The sequence below is a fragment of the Bubalus bubalis genome, chromosome 20 (assembly GCF_019923935.1).
Source record: "Bubalus bubalis isolate 160015118507 breed Murrah chromosome 20, NDDB_SH_1, whole genome shotgun sequence".
In the NCBI taxonomy this organism is placed as follows: Eukaryota; Metazoa; Chordata; class Mammalia; order Artiodactyla; family Bovidae; genus Bubalus; species Bubalus bubalis.
In genome coordinates, this window is record NC_059176.1 from 36,820,667 (window position 1) to 36,828,700 (window position 8,034).

Consider the following 8,034-nt stretch of genomic DNA (forward strand, 5'->3'; position numbering starts at 1 on the left):
TAAGAATTATTTTGAGCTGAAGATATTTGAGAAACAACAGATGCAGGAAGAGGCCTTTCTCTGAACTTTCCCTTATCTGCCTAAAAGCAGAGCCTCCCAAAAGAATTCCAATGTCATAAATTCCCTCCTGGGAGTTTCACAAGCAGAGAAGATGGACTCCAGTCACCTGAGACAGGGACCAGAATTCACCTAAACAGATCTTATCACAATCCTCTCACTTCTCCCATCTATTCTCCTAAGAGCCCATTTATCTTTCCTAAAAGCTGTTTGTTTTCCCCTAAGTGCGCTTTCTTCTCTTCCCCTGTTAAGATGGTATATAATATCTGATAATGGGTTAATATCCAAAGAACTCATACAACTCAGTAGCAAAAAGAAAAAAAAAAGATCCAATTTAAAAATGGACAGAAGAAAAACAACAACAAAAAAAATGGACAGAAGAACTGAGTAGACGTTTTCCCAAAGGAGACATACAGATGGCCAAAAGGTACACAAGAAGGTGCTTGGACATCTCTGATCTCCAGGGAAATGCAAATACAAATTACAGTGAGACACCGCTTCACACCTGTTAGAATGGCGGTCGTGTGTACAAATGACTGATGCATGTTGATGAATGTCAGAAACAGATGCACTATTGTAAAACCATTATCCTTTTATTAAAAATAAATACTTTTTCAATAAAAGAAATAACAGTGTTGGTGAGGATATGGAGAAAAGGGAATTCTCTACACTGTTCTTGGGAATGTACATTGGTGCTGTCATTATGGAAACCATGTGATCCAGCAATTCTACATCTTGGCAAAGGAAATGAAAGTGAGAACTTGCACAGACAGCTATAGCCCTAGGTTTCCTGCAGTGTTATACACAATAGCCAAGACATGATAATAACCTAAGTGTCTGTCAACGGATGAATGGATGAAGATGTGGTATATGTGTAAATACACCATGGAATATTATTTAGCTATGAGACAGAAGAAAATCCTGCCATTTGTGACAGCAAGGATAGACCTTGAGGACATTATGCTAAATAAGATAAAAGAAAAATACAATATGATATCACTTAAGTGTGGAGTCTAAAGTTGAACTCCTAGAAACAGAGTAGAGTGGTGGTTGCTAGGGGTTGGGGCAGCAGGGTGGAGTGGTAGTGGAATGAGCAGATGATGGTCAAAGAGTACAAACTTCCATGCATAAGATGAATAAATACTGGGGACCTAATGTATAGTATGATGATTATAGTTAATAATACTGTTAGGACTCTCTCTCCCACGTGCGTGCACTCTTTTCTTTCTTTCTCTCTCTCTCTCTCCTGCTATCCTCTAAATAAAATAGAGCTGTAACACTGATTTGCCTAAGAGCTGTAGCACGGTTTGTCCAAGACCCAAGAGCTGTGACGCGCCGAGGGCTTTAATGTCTGTCACTCCAAATCTTTGTTGTGACGAGACAAAGAACAGAGGAACATACACTCGTGTGACATCTATGGCGCCGTGACTCAGATATAACCTGGCTGAAACAACCTCTGCGTGGAAGAGGCCAAGCACAGCAGGAGCCCAACTCAGCAAAGCTCCCGCGCTAGAAGCAGAAGGCGAAGAAACCCAGCTCAGGGGAAGGCCCATCTTGCTGGAAACCGGGACAGCGAAAAACGAACTCAGCAGAAAGCTCACGCGGCCCAGTCTCAGATTCCAGAAGACCTCCGGTTAAGGTCAACCAGCTACAACATGCAGTGCCAGTTCAACAAAGATATAAAACTACAGCTAACCACGGAATATATCACACACCCTTGGACATCGCTATAAGGACTCTGAGGATTGAGACTAGCAAGAGGGGGAGGCCCAATACACCTCACCACCCCAGCTCAGCAGGAAGTAGCCAGAAAGACCTCGACACCCCTATTCCCAAAGAATTGGGCCTCCCGTCTCTTGAGGGGGGAATGTTAGGTAGGTAGAATAGGGAAAAGGAGTCCAAAATGGCGGTGGCTAAGACAAGGAAGGTCCGAGGACCAGAGTGAAGACTTCAGGCAGAACAAACAGCACTCCTGGCTAAGCCCAATTTGCATAGGGCAGGCCCAGGTGGAGGAAAAAACATATAAAAGGAGGAGCCAAAGCGCTTTCTCTAGGACTCTCTCCCAAGTGCGTGCACTCTTTTCTCTCTCTCTCTCTCACTCTCCTGCTATCTTCTAAATAAAATAGAGCTGTAACACTCACTCAAAAAAAAAAAAATAATAATGCTGTGTTATATACTTACATATAAAGAATGTTCAAACTACTATACAGTTGCATTCATTTCAAATGCTAGCAAGGTAATGCTCAAAATCCTTCAAGATAGCCTTCAACAGTAAGTGAACTGAGAACTTCCAGATGTACAAGCTGGATTTAGAAAAGGCAGAGGAACCAGATATCAAATTACCAACATCCATTGGATGATAGAAAAATCAAGAGAATTCAAAAAAAAAATCTACTTCTGCTTCATTGACTACGCTAAAGCCTTTGACTGTGTGGATCACAACAAACTGTGGAAAATTCTTAAAGAGATGGGAATACCAGACCACCTTACGTGCCTCCTGAGAATTCTGTATGCAGATCAAGAAGCAACAATTAGAACCAGACATGGAACAATGGACTGGTTCCAAATTGGGAAAGGAGTACATCAAGGCTGTATATTGTCACTTTCCTTATTTAACTTCTATGCACAGTACATCATATGAAATGCTGAACCAGATGAAGCACAAGCTGGAATCAAGATTGCCAGGAGAAATATAAATAATCTCAGATATGCAGATGACTCCACCCTTATGGCAGAAAGTGAAGAGGAACTAAAGAGCTTCTTGATGAAAGTGAAAGAGTAGAGTGAAAAAACTGGCTTAAAACTCAACATTCAAAATACTAAGATTGTGGCATCTGGTCCCATCACTTCATGGCAGACAGATGGGGAAACAATGGAAACAGTGACAGACTTATTTTCTTGGGCTCCAAAATCACTGCAGATGGTGACTGCAGCCATGAAATTAAAAGACACTTGCTCCTTGGAAGAAAAACTATGACAAACCTAGACAGCATGTTAAAAAGCAGAGACATTTCTTTGTCGACAAAGGTCCCTATAGTCAAAGCTATGGTTTTCCAGTGGTCATGTATGGATGTGAGAGTTGGACCATAAAGAAGACTGAGCACCAAAGAACTGATACTTTTGAACTGTGGTATTGGAGAAAACTCCTGAGAGTCCCTTGGACAGCAAGGAGATCAAACCAGTCAACCTAAAGGAAATCAGTCCTGAATATTCATTGGAAGGACTAATGCTAAAGGTGAGGCTCCAATACTTTGGCCACCTGCTGCGAAGAACTGACTCATTGGAAAAGAACCTGGTGCTGGGAAAGATTGAAGGCAGGAGGAGAAGGGGAAGACAGAGGATGAGATGGTTGGATGGCATCACTAACTCAATGGACATGAATTTGAGCAAGCTCTGGGAGTTGATGATGGACAAGGAAGCCTGGCATGCTGCAGTCCATGGGATTGCAAAGAGTTGGACACAACTGACAACTGAACTGACTGAAGATGTGTTACCTAATTTAATCCTCCCAATAACTTTTTCTATATGTATATGTTTTTATACTGCATCTACCGTGCAGTATATATGACTGCAGGAATTATGACTCCCAAGTCCCAGAGAGATGGTGACCACAGCATCTTATCAGCATCAATGTATGAAGGTTGCCTAATTTGCATATCTATCAGACCTACAGCCAACTGTGATGGGGTTGCAGAAGAAGCGTTTATGCACTAATCCTGTCATGTTGTTGCTGTTGTTCAGTCGCCCAGTTGTGTCTGAATCTTTGAAACCACATGAACTGCAGCCCGCCAGGCCTCCCTGTCCTCAGCATCTCCCGGAGTTTGCCCAAGTTCATGTTCATTGCATTGGTGATGCCATCCAGGCATCTCATGCTCTGATGCCCTCTTCTCCTTCTGCCCTTGATCTTTCCCAGCATCAGGGACTTTTCCAAAGAGTCGTCTGTTTACATCAGATGACCAGAATACTGGAGCAGCATCAGTCCTTTCAGTGAACATTCAAGTTTGATCTCCCTTAAGATTGACTCGTTTGATCTCCTTGCTATCCAAGGGACTTTCAGGAATCTTCTCCAGCACCACAGGTCGAAGGCATCAGTTCTTTGGCATTCTGCCTTCTTTACGGTCCAGCTCTCCTGTCAACAGTCACACCTAAAAATTTAGTTAATTTGCATGTAGCCAATCATAGTGAAGAAATGAATTGCAATGCCCTTAGGGGAATTGTGGTATGATTAAAAATATTATGTACTTCATACAGTATTTATACTACAGTATATACTTTACATGTGAAATAATATTTTACATATAACACACATGTAATATATCTCTAAATTATATGTTTATTATTTAAATATAATTATAGATACATGTGTTTATATAAATTTAAATATATCTATATATTAATTTAGGGCTTCCCTGGTGGCTCAGAGGGTAAAGTGTCTGCCTGCAAGGCAGGAGACCTGGGTTCGATCCCTGGGTCAGGAAGATCCCCTGAAGAAGGACATGGCAACCCCCTCTAGTACTCTTGCCTGGAAAATTCCATGAATGGAGGAGCCTGGTAGGCTACAGTCCATGGGATCTCAAAGAGTCAAACACAACTGAGCAACTTCACAGGGATACTATAATTGCATTAAAAGAACCTAAAGCTTCCACTGTGCTATTGCTGTGCTGTGACTTGGAGGTTTGGATATATTAATTTATTCTTGTCATAGAGCTTCTAAGGGGTTTCCCAGGTGGCACTAGTGGTAAAGAATCCTCCTGCCAATGCAGGAGATGCAAAAGACTTGGGTTTGATCCCTGGGTCCAATCCCTGGGTCAGGAAGATCCCCTGGAGTAAGAAATGGCAACTTACTCCAGTATTCTTGCCTGGGAAATTCCATGGACAGCAGAGCCTGGCAGGCTAGAGTCCATGGGGCCTCAAAGAGTTGGACACGACTTCATGACAAACCCTTGGAATTTCCCGAGTGATAGCAGTGCCTTTTATTATTTGTAACAAGCTCCTTTGATTATACCTGAATTCATGTTAATGCGGTGGCTTTCTAGTCACCAGAAAGGCCAAATATGTGATGAGGGGGTGGGAATTTTCCACTCCACCCACCTCATTCGGACCTCCAGGAAGGGGATGGGGCCCTGGAAATCGGATTATACAAACTCTTACCCGATGAGGTTCCGAGACCTTCCAAGGTGCTGGTAGGGTGGCACACCTGGAGAGGGCTTGGAAGTGCCTATCTCATCCTCCATGTCTTGCTCTATACATCTCTTCCCTCTGGTTGTTTGTTTGAGCCTGTAAAATAAACCTTAGTTCTGTGAGTCATTCTAGCTAATTATTGATCTTGGGAGTGGGGAGTTGTGAGAACCCAAGAATTTGTGGTCAGCCCAGCAGAAGTATGTATGCCCCAGGCACCCCATTTGCAACTGGCATCTGAAATAGGGTCAATCTTATGGGACTGAGCCCTTCAACTTGTAGGATGTGACACTCACACCAGGTAGATAGTGTAGAAATTGAATTGAATTGTTGGGCACCCAGGTGGTGTTAGGGAATTTGTTGTTAATGTGGGGAAAATCTCCACAAAGGAACCAATTACAAAAAGAGAGTTCCCCACTGCAGAGTATAAAGACCCAGAACTTTCTTACCACCATCCTCTATTTATCGATAATATGCAAAAAAAAAAAAAAAAAGTTTGAAATAAAAGGCAAATTTCTGGCAGGAGGCTCTGTGTATTACTATGAAGAGCTTCACAGGAGATCCAGTGCAGAATGGCATTCTAGACCCTCCCCATTGTTGGTGAGAGAGACAGCATCTATACCAGCAAGTTGATCACCACTGGCATCCATCTGGAGCTTAAGGCACCATGGTTCTTTTGCTCCAAAGAAATGTGTATGTGTGTAGTACATATTAATAGAGACCTTTATCTGAAAAGATGGAATATTTCCATATGGAGTTCTTTTATGTTGAATAACCCTATAATGTAACTCCTGTAATATGCTCAGTGGTGTCTGACTCTGCAACCCCATGGACTGTAGACCACCAGGCTCCTCTGTCCATGGGATTTTCCCAGGCAAGAATACTGGAATGGATTAATTTAGATATTTGGCAAAACTAATACAATTTTGTAAAGTTTAAAAATAAAAAAAATAAAAAAATTTAAAAAAACTCAAAAAAAAGAATACTGGAATGGGTTACCATTTCCTCCTCCAGGGGATCTTCCTGCCCCAGGGATCGAACCTGGGTCTCCTGCATTGCAGGCAGATTCCTTACCATCTGAACTAAAGCAATAAAGAATCCTTTTATCTGAAAAGATGGAATAGTTCTATATGGGGGATCTTTGACGTTGCATAATCCTATAATAAATACGAAGAATTTGGAAATGCTGTCCATCTTCTTGTGGATTCTCTGAGAAAACAGAGCTTAATGCAAGGATTAAGGTGTTAATTGGGGAGGTTCAAGCCCATGGTAGCAAGGGTAAAGAAAAGGTAAGTAAGGCTGGGAAAGGTGGAATAAAGAAGATTCTTGGGAGAATGTGAGCAAGCACCTAAGGTTTGTACCCCAAGATGCCGTTAGGTTGGGTTACAAAGTTACTTTGAAGCCAGTGGAATTAGTGTAATACATTCACTGCAGATGGACACAGTTTCATCCCGTGTCCGTTACAGAAACAGAGGGACATCCCATCATGTCCATGGGATGGAGCTGGTTGATGGTGACCTTTCCCCCACAGGCCTCCTTACTCCATTTCTGAGTGTTTCTTAGAGGGGAAGGGCTGCCAGGGGCCCAGCACAGCTCACTCACACCTCTACCTTCTGCTGCCTGTGGCCGCACCCCCGAGAGCCCAGCCAAGGCCCAATAGTTGAATTTACATCACCCAGTACCACCCATGGTGCACAAGGAACCCAGAAGCGAATCAGACCTTGTCTTTACTATTTGATTGCTAATAATAATAATAGCCACCCCTATTGCCATCGGTTACTATAGCACCAGTTTTGTGTCTGGCATATAAACATACACACACACACATTACATATGCATCTTGTTTAATTCTGACCACAACCTTGACAATATACATCACTTTTCCATTTTGAAGATGGAAAAACTGAGGCTCAGATGTGTTCTAGACCTTGCCCAAGAGCACCAAAGGGTTAAGAGGGGCCTGGGTTAGGCTCAAAACACGGTTTGAATTTCTATGAGGAGGTCAATCGAAGAACATGCTAGAGGGACGGTCTTTGTTCCTTAATCACCAGGTTTTCTCAATATGCTATAGTGCTGTATGACCAATGCACTGCAATGCACTTCAGGCTAAGGTTTCTGTGTGGCTTCCTCTCTGGCTACTTGTGTGTCCAGATGAGGGCTCACCTGGAACAACGAAGCCCTCTTCCCCTCCCCCAGTGCAGCATGGCCTGAGAGCTCATGGGCTGAGCCTGGACCCCCAGAGATGGGGTATCACTTGGACAGAGCTGTGGGATCCTCTCGTCCTTTGCCCTCACTTTCCAGCCCTCTTCTCTGGTGAGGTGCACCCTCCAGCATGCCTGAGCATCTGGCCACTCCTGAGAAATGAAACCCGTATCACCCTGGTCTGAGGCTGCTGTGGTGTGGTGTGAAAAGTGTCCCTTCGAAATTCTCATCATCAGGAAGTAGATGCCTGGGATACCACAGTCACTCCCTTTAAGGGAACAAACAACCATTCTTGACAAGTTGAAATATTTTTTTAAGCTAAGAAGCTGCTGCTCTAAAGTTGCTAAAACTTGAGTCAATATTTAGCTTCAATCCCCAGGACAAATAACAGTATAGAGAAAACTTTTAGAGTTGCGGGTGCTCTGTAGACAAACGAATGCTGCCAATTGTATGTTTTGCACATGGGCAATGAATTGGATGTTTGAAAGTGTTATCTTTCATTTTTTTTTTTTGGTCTCACAGCTTGGCTTGTGAGATCTTAGTTCCCCGACCAGAGGTTGAAGCCTGGGCCCCCGCAATGAAAACGCTGAGTCCTAA